Source organism: Macaca nemestrina, chromosome 5 (genome assembly GCF_043159975.1).
Source record: "Macaca nemestrina isolate mMacNem1 chromosome 5, mMacNem.hap1, whole genome shotgun sequence".
Classification (NCBI taxonomy): Eukaryota; Metazoa; Chordata; class Mammalia; order Primates; family Cercopithecidae; genus Macaca; species Macaca nemestrina.
In genome coordinates, this window is record NC_092129.1 from 67,979,045 (window position 1) to 67,994,155 (window position 15,111).

The following is a 15,111-nucleotide window of genomic DNA, read 5'->3' on the forward strand; positions in this document are numbered from 1 at the left end:
ACATAGGGCATGAATAGATTTTCCTCAAAAGAAGACATAAAGTGAGACCAGGCTCAGTGGCTCATACTTGTAATCCCAGCTCTTTGGGAGGCTGAGGTGGGCAGGTCACAAGGTCGGGAGTTTGAGACTAGCCTGGCCAACATAGTGAAACCCCGTCTGTACTAAAAATACAAAAATTAGCCGGGCATGGTGATGCGAATTTGTAGTACCAACTACTAGAGAGACTGAGGCAGGAGAATTGCTTGAACCTGGGAGGTGGACGTTGTGGTGAGCTGAGATCGCCCAACTGCATCCAGTCTGGGCAACAGAGTGAGACTCTGTCTCAAAACAAAAAAAAGACATAAAGTGGCCAATAAACATATTAAACTATGCTCACCATCACTAATCATCAGAGAAATACAAATTAAAACCACAATAAGATACCACCTTACACCAGTCAGTATGACTATTATTATTATTAAAACTGCTAAAAACAGTAGATGTGGGTGAGGATGTGGAGAAAAGGAAACACTTATACATTGTTGATGGGAATGTAAATTAGAACAACCACCATGGAAAACAATATGAAACTTTCTCAAAGAACTAAAAATAGAACTATTATTCAATCCACAATCCCATTACTAGGTATTTACTGAAATGGAAAAATATTATCATATCAAAGAGATACTAACTGGGCACAGTGGCTCACATCTGTAATTCCAGCACTTTGGGAGGCTGAGGCAGGTGGATCCCTGAGGTCAGGAGTTCAAGCCCAGCCTGGCCAACATGGTGAAACCCTGCCTCTACTAAGAATACAAAAAAATTAGCCAGTCATGGTGGTGGATGCATGTAATCCCAGCTACTCGGGAGACTGAGGCAGAGGAATCCATAGAACTTGGGAGGCAGAGGTTGCCGTGAGCCGAGATTGCACCACTGCACTCCAGCCTAGGTGACAGAGCAAGACTGTCTCAAAAAAAAAAAAGATACCTGCACTTATGTGTTTATTGCAGCACTATTCACAACAGCAAAGATACAGAATCAACCTAACTCCATCAGTGGTGGACTGGATGAAGATCTCATAAATATATACATATTCACATATATATACACATACACATATATATCCAAAAAATATATATATAAAACTTTATTCTTTTTTATGACCGAGTAGTATTCTATGGTGTGTGTGAATACTACTTAGCCATAAAAAAGAATGAAGCCATGTCTTTTGCAGCAACATGGATGAAATATTCATGGATGGAACTGGAGGCCATTATCCTAAGTGAAATAACTCAGAAACAGAAAGTCAAATATCACATATTCTCACTTAGAAGTGGGAGCTGAACAATGGATACACATGGACACACAGAGTGGAATAATAGATGTTGGAGATGACAAAAGGTGGGAAGGGGTGAGAGGGTGAGGGTTGAAAACTTACCTATTGGGTAAAATATTCACCGTTTTGGTGACCGGCACACTAAAAGCCTAGACTTTACCTTATGCAATGTATGCATGGAAGAAACCTGCACTTGTACCCCCCAACTATATACAATTTTAAAAACTTTTTAAAATAAAAATATGTATTAAATGAATACTTTTTTCACATTTTACAGAAATACATGTTAACATTTTTCAAAATATGATTACATCTTTGGTTATTCAGGTTCTTTCAAGATATTAAAGTTTCTCTGTATAGTGAAATACACAATGAAGAGTACCTATTTTATGTCCATCGTCTTCAAGGAGGGTAAATTCTTACAAAGCAACAAGACTCTTTTAAGAGAACTCTGGATATGATAATAACTAGCATTCTATGATGGTTACAAGGTACACATGCTGTTAGGTTGATGCAAAAGTAATTGTGGTCTTGCCATTAAAAATCATCTCAAAAATGGCAATTACTTCTGCATCAACCTAATAGTTGAGTCCTTACAGGAATTCTGAGGGGTATTATCTGTATTTCACACATGTGGCCACTCAGATGCAAGAAATGAAGTAAATTACCTGAACTCGCATTGCTAAGAAGAAAGCAGAGCTGGGATTCAAATCAAGGTCTTCTGATTCCAAATTCCACACACCAAACATCATGCACCAGTATTCCTTCTAATTTAACATTCTTAATTGCAGAAGACATTGAATATTAGAAAAAGGGAGGTGACTAAAATCAATTCTCACTTCCAGGCATGCTGCGGGGGCTGCTTTTTTACCAGTCCCATACATGCGTGTGTCTACTCGCCGTTTCTCCCCGGTCCCATCCTGTTCCCGTCTCTTCTATCCTGTCATCCACTCTCCTCTTCACTCTTATCTACCTTCCCATCTGTCATCTTCTCTTACACACATCAATAGACTACAGGTAGACACTTTTTATTTCACCATAGCAGTGACTCAAATTTCTGATAAATGGAAAGCAACATTAAATGTACTAATTTTAACATGTTATCACTGAGCTTGCAATGAGCTCTTTTTTTAAAATAGTATTGATTACCTGAAAGTGTACTTGAGAAAGTGACTTATGTATCATTTTATAAGATTGAATTGGGTTAAGGACAATCTTCCTGAGTCTGGTCCACATCTTTCAACCAAGCTAAAGAGTTTGCAGGGGAGGCAAGAATGGGTTTGGGTCAAAGGTCTTTGGGACCCTCACCCTGGAGGGCACATCTTTGAGTTTCTTCTTCTCCTAGGAATTCTCTTTTGAGGGTGAGTCAAATTAATTTGAACATATCTACCCAGCCATGAAGGGTTTGGTGCTCTGTTACATGAAGAGAAATGTCTATGATTATGAAGAAGATTAGTATTTTTACTTTCAGATTGGTCCCCAAGGAGGAGAAATAATGGTTCCTGTGCCAAATGTATCTTCCACTGAGAATGAGAAAATGTAACTCACTTAGGGGAGAAATCTTGTTCTTGCCAAAAGGATACGCAGTGGCTGCAAAAAAAAACTCAAAAAACAAAAAAACAAAACAAAACAAACAAACAAAAAAAAACAGGTTGTTGCAGTGCTTACAGCACTGACTAAAGCACCAGCCCCTCCATAGCTTCTCCAATCCCACTCTAGGTCACCACTAATCTAATTCCACCCAGGATCTCCAATAGATCCCATTCTGCAGTTTATACATTTGGTGGTAAATGTGTGTATAAGTGAGCCTCAGAAACTGCTAACCCACAGCAACCATGATGCTTAAAGAAGATGGGGAAGGGGTTATCTCTCGTTCTCTTTGATGAAAGTGTCATTGGAAGGAAAGTCTGACGTATTCCCAGTTGGTTTTCTGTGCCAGACTCAGAAATCCATCTTAGGTGAGGAAACAGAACACATTAGAAAATTAAATGATCTGGTAGTCTCTGATCCCAAAAATCCAGTTGGAAAGTAAGATCTAGACAGAAGAAAATCTAACAGCAACAAAAGGACCAATGACAATAAAGCCAACAAAATAAAAAGTAAGCTAGAATACCAGCCGTAAGTTCAGGAAAGGGAGAAAAGAACATAACATCTGACAAAAGATTTTTGGTGGCAACATTAGCTGTTTTAAGCATAAGCACACAGTTCACCCCTGTTTAGAAAGAGTATAGGTTTCTGCTAAAGGGTTGTAAGGGCCACAGGTAATGTTGGCTTATGGTGAGACCTAGACTTTTGCACTGCTCCATTCACTACGCCAAGCCTGCTGCTCGAGATACAAGGGACCCTATAATTGCTTTAATATTGCTACTAACAGTGGAAATTGTTAAATTCATTACCTGATCCTTCTAAATTCCAAGCCAGTGTCCCAATTTAAAAAAAAAAAAAAAAAGTTATTTCTTTTCCTTTTTTTTTTGAGATGAAGTCTCGCTCTGTCATCCAGGCTAGAGTGCAGTGGCACCATCTCAGCTCACTGCAGCCTCCACCTCCCAGGTTCAAGCGATTCTTGTGCCTCGGCATGGGATACATTTTTAATAGAGATGGGGTGTCACCACAGGCTGGTCTTGAACTCCTGACCTCAAGTGATCCGCCTGCCTCGGCCTCCCAAAGTGCTAAAATTATAGGTTAAGCCACTGTGCCTGGCTGAAAAATGCTATTTTCATTTTAGCTTAATTTGTTCTTCCGTATAGGTCATGAAAAAAAAAGCAAAAGTTTGTCCTGTGTCCTACTTTAGTGATAGAAGTAAAATGGCCACTTTTCACATGTTGATTTCCCTATATTGCGCCATATGGTTGCTGTGCTGGTGGGCTTAGGGGAGGAGGGGAAGCCATGCGTCTCCCATGGCCTCAGCTCCAGCACTTGCCTCTCAGGCCTGCAGGACTGCAGGTCCCCACCCTGCGTTCCTATCCCAGACCATCCCAAGCCTCCTGTCATTTAAAAGAGAGGAATGTGTTTACTTTTAAGACTAGAACCTTAAGCCTGAAATATAATTGGCTGCCCTTGATACAGCAGAATTTGGGCCAAACAGGCCTTATCCTGAGAGAATGCATGACTAAAAACTAAAAACCAGGTACAGTTGGTCATAAATGATAACATACTAGGGTGTTTCCAAATAACTCAAAGACCTTTTGCTGTTGGGAGACTGGCTACCTTGACTATTTATTAGATCCAATTGCAAGTAGAAACTACTCTTTAAAAGAAAAAAGAAAAAAAAACACGCAGCTGTCTGTAGTCCAAAACCATGGAAACCAGCTCTCTCTGCAAACAATGAGCCTGCTTCCCGCCAAGACAGCCAGAGCTTCTCAGTTCTCATGATTTTCTTCCAAATCCCAAACAGCAAATGCCTTTAAAACGCACAAAAGAGCAAGGAGCCTACTGAATTGGCAGTTATTCCTGCTCCTTTCTAGTCAATGTCTGTGTAAAGAAAGGGAAGGCATAAAAAGATCTGTGTTTTGCTTGGTTAGGGTTTCCAAAGACAAGATGGCCTCAGGACAAGTTAAGCCTCGGCTTAGAGAGCTGCTTGGAGCAACCCAGGGAGCGCTTCTGCATTTTCATGGCCAATGTATGTTTTCCTTCTCAGCAAAGGCCTTGTTCCAGGGGAAACTGAAATGTATGAGGTCCAGAAGGAACCCCATAGAAACCACACTGCATCCCAACAGGGCCACAGTCAGCACATAGTTTCCAGGTTATAAACCTTCCTCCCCCTTCATCCTTCAATCCCAGAGAGTCTGCGGTCTGTTTTACAAACACTCTTGCAACATACGACTAGAAGCCCGTGTGAACTGGAATCTTAAATACACACCAAAATGCAGATAATGCTATCAGGGTCATCCTGCAAGGCCCACCTGTTCCCCCAGAGGCCAACCCAAGCAAAACTGAGACACGGCTGAGGCCCAATGCTGGAAGAGGCTTTCCACCTCCCGCCTCAGCAGCCGGCCCATGTCCACAGGCCCAAGGCAGTGTCCTCAGGCCCAAGGCAGTGTCCTCATGAACTGGGACCCTCTGTTCACACAAGACAGGAAGCTGTTACTCAAGCTACATGAGCACAGCCCAGGATCGCTTATCTCTTCCTGAGAACCTCTCCACTGCCTTGGGGTCAAGTTGCCCCTCAATGCTCCCCGTATTTGCATATTGCTCCCACTCCAACTCCTTCACCAGGCTGTAAGCTCCATTCTGTTCACTGCTGCATCCCCGGTTCTTAGTTCAGTGCCTGTCAGCAGAAGCTCAATAGACATTTCTTGAAAGTTGTTGGAGCGTCAGTCTCGGAGAGATCCATGCATTGGAGTGATTCTCTATTGATAGAAGTTCAGTGAAAGAAATATGAGTAAAAGAGATACTTGGGGCAGAGGGCAACTTCCAAAAATCCATCAAATAGGCTGTCACCTGTGTATCAGCCTGCCCTGTGCATCCACTGTAACCTTTATTGTGTCTTGGAGTTCTTTGAGAATGTGATTAAATCTATACACCCTTTATTAAAAATATATATATAGACACACACACACATACATATACATGCATTGTTGTCTGTAGTTTCAAGAGTTTTAAAGGATGCCCTGAAGCACATTCCTGGGATCTCAGGCTAAGAACACCTGCTCCATCTTAAAATGTGATACTTTTCTCGGCTTCTATTTTAGTCTTCTACCTCCCTGAGGGCAGGAAGGAAATCTTAGTCAGCTCTGTATCTACCATCATTCCTTGCACATAGTGAGGATCTCTTGAAAAAAATGCACACAAACTGAGAAAGCAATGAACCAGTGACTCTTGAAATTCAGCAATAGCACCAATCCTAAGCAATCCACCGTTTGCTTCTGTGTTTCCCTCCACCTACCCACCCATGGAAGCATGTCTAAGACTTGCAGAGTCAGAAATAAGGAGTGCTTCTGACATCTACACAGAGCAAACAACCAAGAGTGCCTGCCTCAGGACATTGTCCTGTGTGATGAGGGAGACAGTTGCAGGACTGTCCCCAGAGATGCTTTCTAAACCTATGGGGGCATGTTTTGGTTGTCACAATAATTAGGGGGCCACTGTCAGTGTTTATTGGGTAAGACACCAGACATGTTGCAATGTCTAGGCTAATTCTGCATTGCAAAGAATTGTCCAAAGTCTCACATGACTCCCAATTGTACCATCAGATATTCATGTAGGTGAAAACGTATTTATAGATCTATGATTCTGGATCCTAACTCTGTGTTCCAGTGTAATTTTGGTACAGTTCTAAATGTACACTGAGTTTTCCAAAAATGCAGCTACCACATAAGTCCATGTGAGACTGTAGATTGTTTGGCTGGAACTTTACCAAGAGCTGTTCTCCTTTTGAATAATCTCCATACTAACGTCTACATCTCTGTTGGGATTTGAGCCACCAGCGAAGCACACCTGTATCATGCTACATGTGAGAGCTATTTTATTCACAACGATGCTACATAGGTATGTAAGATCTGACTACTTTATCATGTCTTCTGCTGTAGTTGTACCGAAGCACTTACGTATTGAAATGTATATTCTTCTTTAAAACTATTTTTTAACATTTCTCATTTATATTCCAGTAAGAACATTCTACTGAATTTCAAAATTATGTTTAGAAGTAAGTTTTGTCACTTAGATATTTAATTTCAAGAGATTAAAAGAAGCATTACAAAAAGGTTCCTATAAAAAGGAAATTAAGTCTGATAGTGAACTACAGCAATACCATTTATATGGTGAATCATTAAGGATGCTTTTAGATGCAAGTAACAGCATGCTAAATGTGGTTTGAAAAATAAAGATGTTAGTTATTTCATAAAACAAGAAGCCCCGAGGTAGGTATTTTCAATGTTGGCTTAGTGGCTTAATGCGGTGGAAAATAACCCAGGTGACTGTCATCTTTCTGCTGGGCTACTTTCAGTGAGTTGTCATTTATTCTCAGGATTGTCCCTTTGACATTGCAAGAGAACTGCTGCAGCTCAGTCTGTATCCAAAAGAAAGAGGCACTAATTTTCCCTTGCATGGATCTTTTAACTAAAGAGGAAGATTTTTTTCCAGAAGCTCCAGCGAAGACTTTCTTTCTGGTTTAATTCGCCAGGATTTAACTAGATGCTGATGGCAGCAAGGGGAGCTGGGAAAGCTAGTGTTTTCAGTATTAAATACAGGTGGCTCTGCTGGCAAGGCTTTGGACGGGGGACTCAGGGGCACAGGTGCAAATGGCTGTTGGTTGCAATCATAACTGTTTGCTATGATTACTCAGAACAAAAAACATCTAACAAATGGTATGTTTTAGAATGATATATCTATATGTTTATACTTAACCAAAAGTATGGAAAAAAGTCATCAGTGAGACTATGTTTAATGGTATTGATTCTGCATACCCTTTTTCTTCCTAGTTGCCACAATTTATTGGTTTTTGTTTATTTTTTGTTTTTGTTTTGTTTTTCTTTTTTTTGAGATAAGATCTTGTTCTGTTGCCCAGGCTGGAGTTCAGTGGCACGATGACAACTTACTGCAGCCTCAACCTCCTGAGCTCAAGCCATCCTCCCACCTCCAACTCCCAAGTAGCTAGGACTACAGCTGTGCCACCATGCCTAGATAATTTTTTATTTTTCTGTAGATACAAGGGTCTCTCTATGTCGCCCAGGCTGGTCTTGAACTCTTGGGCTCAGGTGATCCTCCCACCTCGGCCTCCCAAAATGTTAGGATTACAAGCATGAGCCACCATGCTCAGCTCTAGTTGCCATAATTTGATTTTAAATCAAAGTGGCATGTTCTATGTTCAAAAATGATTCAACTGTGCCACCTACCTCATGGCTTTACTGTGGGCGACAAGTGAGAATACATGCAATTACACCTGTAAGGTATTCTTGATCTGATAGCATTATCCCCAAAGAATGCATATGAAACGTAGCTGTAAGTTTATTTATTTATTTTTCACAGAATACAAATAAAAGTTTATTGTACAAAATTAAGGCCTTCGTATTTCATAGTTCACCAAGGCTAAAGAAACACTAGATAATTTAAGTCCTTCACAAAAATTTCACTTTCACTCCCCGTAATCTCTATTACAATGACCCAACCAAATGTTAGCAAAACAAACACTATAAATAACACCAAGTCCTTTAAAGATGACTATCCCAAATGTTATTTCTTGGCATAGGTGATCTTCATAGCATGGGATGTTGTGATCTTAAATCCCTGCAAAGCATCCCTGGCAGCTCCAGCCTGACCATCATTTTCAAATTCAACAAAAGCAATGTCATGCCTCCCTGGTACTAGACATACTTCCTTGAAGCCAGGGAACTGATTAAACAGCATGGATAACATCATCTCATTAGTCTCTTCTGGTAAGTTATTAAGGAATAAAATATAGTTTGGAGGATAATCGAGGACCTGAGGATTTGGTGTTGAATTTCCTTGGATATTAGCTGAATTTGGAGTTCCCTAGCCAGGCCTTTTGTTTGTGGTGGTTGCAGTCTATTCCACAGTTTTGCCCTTCTTCTTTTCTTTGTCAGCAAAAGTGCCGCACATTTTAGATATTATATCCGAATCTGTTTTTGCATATATATTCACATTGGTTTACCATGAAATGGAAATCCTTGTGACTGTCTCAAAGCACTTGTGGATGAGCCCAGTTCCTTAAATATGACAAAGGCCTGCCCTTCATCTTCATGGTCCTTAAAGCCACAAAGTCCACCACATGACCAAACTAAGAAAACAGGGCATATAGGGATCTCTTCAATTCTTCCTTTTTAATTTTGCCATTCACATTGTTGATATAAATTGTATGATTTGGTCTGATACCCATGTTTGAGTTAAATTCTTCAGAAAGAGACAGTAAATAATCTAAGGCCTACGTTGTCTCCCATAAGAAACAGAAACTACTGTAAGTTTATTTTAAGCTAGGTTTCACAGCCTAAATGAAAATAAAATGGAAAAAAATGTGTGAGATTGAAATTTTGCAATCTAACTTTCAAATTCACCTAGAGATATGATAGGTTAGACTACTAGAATACTGAGAATGTAACCTTTTAAAAAATGGAAATAGCAAGAAGGGCAATCTTCTGTCCTGTTTTAATCCCCACTGGCTATGCCCTGTCAAGATCTAGAACACAGTTAGGCACTAGAACCAGGAGCCAACAAAGCATGATGATGCTCTCTGCAGCCGCCACATGCTGAGCATCTCCATGCTCTTTGGTGCTGCTGAGTGGAGCCAGAGTTAACCCCAGGGACCAGATGTCAGGGTTTGCCCAGGAAGGTCTCACTTTACTCGTACTACGGATATGGACAGGAGGCAAGGAAATACTAGGTAGTAGAGGGCATTTCCCCAGCAAAGGCCCCACCCTCAAGCCTGGAAACCCGAGGCTTTAATGGGAATAGGCATTCCTGTTTTTGCCCCCAAATGTTGCCTCTTCCAAGACCACCGTGGCCCACCACACCCCCATCCTATACCTATAAAAATCCCAATCCCCAGGCTCCATGAGCAGAAGTATGGCAGAGCAGCAGAGCAGCATGGCAGAGAATGAGAGAAGAGAGGAAGCATCTGAGAGGAGTTCGGCTGGGGGCATTGGGAGAGATCAGCTTCAGGATGACTGAACTCCAGGAGAAGATCATCTTCCCACTCTATCCCCTCTCCAGCTTCCCATCCCACTGAGAGCCACCTCCATCACCCAATAAGATCCCCGCATTCACCATCCTTCAAGTACATGTAACCTCATTCTTCCTGGATGCAAGGCAAAATTTGGGATGCACTGGGTGCAGAGACCCAAAAAGGCTGTCACCCTGACTCTTCGCTGAGCTGTTTAACACTTAAGCCATCCCCGGACAGCAGGGCTAAAAGAGCATTGTAATACTCGTAGACATTGCCATGGGGCCAGAGCCCAAAGGCGCTCACCCTGACTCCGTCTCCTGCTCACCTGCATGCTCCCCTCCTGTAAGGGATTTGAGCATGTGGTGGCCAAGCAAACGAGCCACACCCCTGTTGCAAGTCCCACAGAGGGGTCCAGGGAGTCTCCCATTTCATTACTCCTACCCTAATTAAAAGTGTGCTGGTTTGGGGATAGTTACCCCATGAATCAATTTTGAAATTCTAGACCGTAAAGTCTCAACTCACACCCAATCTCTCAGCTGAAGAAAGAAAAGTTAAAAGAAAGGGAAAGTTGTAGGGTTGGGGAGTTAGAGCAGAAGAGGGTTAAACAGGAAGGAAAAAAAGAGTAGGCCATTAAGAAAATAAAAACTCAGGCCCTACATGAGGAAGAACAAAAATTCAGAATGCCATTCCTCCAGGTATTCTCCTTCTTGGCTGGGAGGGCTGGTGGGGAAGGAAAATTTCACAACAGCCCAATGAATGGATGGCTTGTTTCCCTCCAAGGAGGCTTACAGCTGGACACCAGTAGTCCGAATAGCGGTCCTGTTTCTCAGGCAGGCTTCCAAGGCCGCCAAGTGTTACAAGCCCTTCATAGAGCAGTGGATTTTAAAGGTGAATTGAAACTATTTTAAGATCCCTCTTGGGTAGCAGATGGACAGAATGACGGATTGTTACTATGGTGTAGTTGTTTTCATTCCTGGCCCAATTGCTGCACTAAGCACACAGCACTGTGGGCTCCACAAGAGACAGGCATGGTTTGCTCTCTCTGCAAGCACGATGTGTTCTGTAAAACATGCAAAGAAAGAAGAGTGGGAACCAGATTACAAGTTCTTCTAAATAAAATAGAAAAACATTTACTAGGCCATAATAGGACTAGGCAAGCTAATGCGGAATTTCGCTTTGATATTATCTTTGAGACCCAGTTGGGGGAAGGGGGGTGACATGTATGTGAAATTGTACTTTCAGGAGTTTTATTCAGTAATCCAAAAACTAAGAAGTCTTTTGATTGGATCAGTGTTACCCAATTTTGGGGCCAAAATAATAATAATAAACTTTGGTATACCTCAGTGGTTAAGAGTTCCAGTTCTAGGCCAGGAGTGGTGGTTCACGCCTGTAATCCCAGCACTTTGGGAGGCCAAGGCGGGCGGATCACAAGGTCAGGAGATCAAGATCATCCTAGCTAACACAGTGAAACTCCGTCTCTACTAAAGATACAAAAAAAACTTAGCCGGGCGTGGTGGCCGGTGCCTGGAGTCCCAGCTACTCAGGAGGCTGAGGCAGGAGAATGGTGTGAACCCAGGAGGTGGAGCTTGCAGTGAGCCGAGATCGTGCCACTGCACTACAGCCTGGGTGCCAGAGCTAGACTCCATCACAAAAAAAAAAAAAAAAAAAAAAGGTTCCAGTTCTAAATTAGATAGCCTTGATTCAGATCTCAGCTTCATCGGTTACTAGTAACTCTAGGCAAGTTTCTTAAACACCTTGTATCTTGGTTTTCTCATCAGTAAAATGCTGATGTTGCCTCTGTCATAAGGTTGTTGGGAAGAGCTGATAAACAAAATGCTTAGGACACTGCCTGGCACATCCTGGAGCTTGTTAATGTCAGTTGTGGTGGTAGCTGTCACTGTTAAAAGGTGTAATTTCAAGGTTCCATTGTAATCTCTTAAATGTGCTTAGCTATGCTCAAGTTGGCCAGCCAGGGAAAAATGTTTTTTCAGAGATAAGGTACTGATATTTCGATAATGCTCCCAGTTTCCCTCCCTTGAGTAGGTCAGGAAGGAGGAAGGTTTGTGAAAGAATGGAGCTATTATAAAATATAGTTACAGGGTTGTATAGCTCTAAGGGGTTTCTGTGCTGCCCTGGTTACTTCTCTTGCAGAAAAAGTGTTTGGGAGACTGAGGCTGGCAGATCACGAGGTCAAGAGATCGAGATCATCCTGGCCAACATGGTGAAACTCCGTCTCTACTAAAAATGCAAAAATTAGCCAGGTGTGGTGGCACGTGCCTGTAGTCCCAGCTACTTGGGTGGCTGAGGCAGGAGAATTGCTTGAACCCAGGAAGCAGAGATTGCAGTGAGCCGAGATTGCGCCACTGTACTCCAGTCTGGTGACAGAGCTAGACTATGTCTCAAAAAAAGAAAAGGAAGTGGTAAGAATTCATACCAATTAGAGTCACCAAAGCTGGGAAGGTAGGACTGAAATGTTTTTGTTCCACAAAAGTTTTCTGAGCCTTTGCCTGCACAAAGTACTTTATTAGGACATTTTCGCGCTACCTGTGTGATGCTCAAGGACTTCATTCATTCACTCACTTATTCCACAAGTCCGTGAGCATTAACTATGGATCAAGAACTGTGCTAGGGGCTGGAGATAGAACAACAGACACAACAGGGCCCTAACCTCAGGGCCTCACAGAGTGTGGGGGATGCTGACCAGTAGCAATCATGAGTGATAGCTCAGGAACTCAGGGAGCAGAGAGGAAAGGGCCAAACTCATCACTTGATTCACGGAAAGCAATCTCAGGTTCTAGCACGGGCAGAGTCCACATATGGAAGTGTTTCAAAGTGGAGAATTCCTGATTTGATGTCAGACTTAAAAGAGCAGGTAAAACTCAGAGCCAATTTAGTATGAGCAGCGAGGGGAGACAGGGGAGTTGGCAAGGCAGGGACTAGGTACCACTCATTAGTTCTTTGCCTGCAGCGTGATCAGCCTTGTGTTAAGCCCTTTCCGCCATGCTCTATGACAATCCACTGAAGTCAGGAGGCTGTTGTCTTTTGACAGATGAGAAACCTGAAGCACAGGGTATTTAAGTGGCTTGGTCAAGGTCTTCCAACTGCTTAGTGGTGCTGGGTTAAGCAGATGGCTGTGGCTTCAAGCTTTGGTTTTTCCATTGCCCGACGGGGGCTTGGTTCCAGGAAGGCAAGTGGACTCCATCCGGGATATTATGAAAGGAAAACTAAGAGCATGTTGTTACATCCAGAATGATGGTAATATGTTTAAAATTAGATTATATTAGGAAACTGGCAATACTATGTGCCCCTAGGTGTGATCCAGCCTGGATGGGCAAGTCAGGCAAATAAAGATCATTATCAATAGCTTGATATGCCCAAAGTGTTAATTTGCACATAGGACTTGCACTGGCCACTCAATCAGGCTACTTGTGACTTCTCTTTCCCTGAGATACCCATTTGGCCCAGGGATGTATGCAAATGAGTTCTGGATGTTCATAAAAGCTCTGTCTCCCCACAAAATGCAGATTGCCAAGTGATGCATCTCTTCCAACCAAGTTTTCATTCTCACATCTTTGGTTCTTTGATTGATTTTGCTACTCCATTTCTAGAACCTTCTTTACCATCACCCCCATCTTGGGTTGGTTTGTGTTTATATTCAGCTCTAAGTAACAGAAACCTAAACAATGGCTTCGAAGAACCATGAGGTTTAATTTTTCTTAGTGGCAGTTGCTAGCATTAGTGGAGACGTGAAAATGTTGATCCTGTCAAGAAGTAAATTGCTTGCATAGATGGAAAGATATTTCATACTGCCCCGAGTCTCCAGATTGTTATTTACTGTCCTAGATGGGGCCATTTAGTTTTCATGACAGGCTGCTGACTTTCTAGTTACTGTCTTCTCTCTAGCTGGCCTGGCTCCATTCTAATTTCATCAGATTCAGTCTATTATTGGGCCAACCTGGAGCTTCCCTGGGTAGCTGCTCCACTTGCCAATGGTTCAGAATGTGGGTCCTGGGTTAGCTCTGAGATGCCCTTCATTTTGAGTTGCTGAAGCAGAGCTTTCACACACCCTCAGTCCCATGCTCTTCTGAGGGCACAGAGAAACCATGACATGGGAACAGGAGATCATTGAAAAGCCTACTGTGTGCCAGGTGCTTTAGACACACTTTCTCCCTCATGCCTCATGAGAACCTAGGAAATGAATCCTGTTATCTTTTCCATTTGGGAGATGAGGACACAGGTTTAGAAAATGTGAATAAAAAGACTGTATGCCAGCACGGGTCTGTCTGATTCCAAACCCTATTGTCTTTCCAGTCACACTGTGCTGAGCCCTGAAAGTTCCAAATTGTCCTAAGTTCCTTAGATACCTACATCAAGGGTGGGGCAGGGGTGGAGAGGAGAGGGCAGAGTAGACACGATATCTCAGGGAACCTCGGATCAGGCCAGAACCCCAGGGGCTGGGTGCTACAGAAGAAATTTCCCTGGAACCTGCTAGTGACCCAGACTAGGGTCTCTGATGATTATGTAACAGCCATAGCTCCTCCAGACGGCTGGTATCCACAATGGCAGAAACAGGGGATCCCTTATCTAGCTTAGATATTCTATAAGAGCTAGGAGAAATCATACCTAGGTCTACACTACAGTTAGGCAGAAAAGGTTCAAAATGCCGAGTTGCCTTGCTCCTTGCAAGAGTCACATCAGCTCCTGTTGGTGGTCACTTACCTTGCACTCATCAAAAACTATAATCAGTGCTTCTATATCTCTCTCATTAAAAAATGACTTAGATTTCATAATCATTTCATAATCACACAGGGGGCAGTACACAGACCCTCACTGCCCCAACGACATTTGCAAAAGGCACTGGAGCAGAAAGCGTCTGTGTACTGCCCCCCAAACTGATCCCCATCAAGCAAAGATTTCCACAGGGGCCCTTGTGTTCTGTCTCTAGAAGGAGAGGTAGCAACCTGCTGATCCTGTGGGCTCAGGTCTCCTTACCCATCCCTCACTCCTCACCAGCATTAGGAGACCCCATACTCCTTTCTGGTCATCACTCTTTGTTCTATGAATTGGGGCAGTGCCACTCATCCACAGAAGAGGACTTCCATGTCTATAGTGGTCTTCGCCATTTCCCAGCAAATGGCCACAAGATATCCAGTTCTTTCATGTCCTCCCAGGTAGACAT

At 42.7% G+C, this 15,111-nt stretch overlaps 1 long non-coding RNA gene and 1 pseudogene across 2 annotated transcripts in view; one reads left to right on the top strand and one right to left on the bottom strand.

Moving 5' to 3' along the window:
- The first annotated feature begins 6,665 nt into the window (after positions 1–6,665).
- Positions 6,666–15,111, top strand: part of LOC139363325 (uncharacterized) — a 99,104-nt gene continuing 90,658 nt past the window's right edge. For both annotated transcript variants that reach the window (XR_011623441.1, XR_011623442.1), the window contains exon 1: positions 6,666–6,802. This is a non-coding gene — a long non-coding RNA (uncharacterized lncRNA). The remainder of the gene's footprint in view (positions 6,803–15,111) is intronic.
- On the bottom strand, positions 8,299–9,191 carry LOC105489000 (U2 small nuclear ribonucleoprotein B'' pseudogene; annotated as a pseudogene).